This window comes from Carlito syrichta, unplaced genomic scaffold (genome assembly GCF_000164805.1).
Source record: "Carlito syrichta isolate Samal-C Ts95f unplaced genomic scaffold, Tarsius_syrichta-2.0.1 Scaffold83821, whole genome shotgun sequence".
Lineage (NCBI taxonomy): Eukaryota > Metazoa > Chordata > Mammalia > Primates > Tarsiidae > Carlito > Carlito syrichta.
Window position 1 is genome coordinate 33,265 of NW_007027917.1, and position 959 is coordinate 34,223.

Genomic DNA, 959 nt, shown 5'->3' on the forward strand with positions numbered 1-959 from the left:
TCGTTGCCATGGCGACGGGGGCGGCCCGCAGGGGCCGACGGGATCGTCCCGCTCCGGCGCGCCGGGCGCAGAGTGGGCGTGTCCGCGGCGCGGGGGCCGCCGGGGCGCCCGCCAGCCCCGGCCGCGCACGCGCTTCTGCCGCCGCGTCCTCCGTCTTTGCGGAGATGCGGGACGAGAGACTCCGGGAGGGCGAGGGCGAGGGGGCGGAGCTGCCGGTCCTTCCTTTCTTCTGCCCCTCCGGTCACCCTGAGAGCTTGGACCGGCCACGCAGCTGGCGAGCCGGACTTGGAACCCGGTTCCTCGTTCACTCTGGCGCGATCCGGTCCCCACGGGGACCCCACTTAGAAAACGTCGGGTCTTCGTCGAGGGGGTCCCCGCGCGCCATCATTTGGAGGATCAGGGGGAATCCAAAAGGATGACACGCTGGCATCACTTCGTCGGGGCCGGTGTCTAGAAACGTTGCTGCTAAATTCAGTCCTGGGGTCCCCCTAACGTTGCGGAGCCAGGCCGGAGTTTCGGGTGAGACCCTAAGATCGAGCGTCCCCGAAATGGGTTCGCGTGATAGAAACTCCCCCAAGTAAACCCTTCGATCAAATCTTTAACTTCTGGCAGGATAGTTACAGGGTCTTTGTATCACAGAGAACCGCCGAGTCCTGAGTTTCGAGATGTCATTGATGGACTGATTAAATAAGTGTCTTTTGATGGCTGACTTTGTATCCCACCCTGTTCTAGTACGGGGCTATGTCGGTGCCTCTTGACGTTTACACTCCAGTGGAGTAGATGTTGACCAAGCGAGCAAGTGACTTACAAGCATACCTCAGAGAAGTGGTGAGTTTGGTTCCAGACAACTGCAATAAAGCAAATATCACAATAAAGTGACTCACAAAATTTTTGATTTCACAGTGCATATATGCGGGGGACCAAAAAAAAAAAAAAAAAAAAATCCAGAAATTTATTTA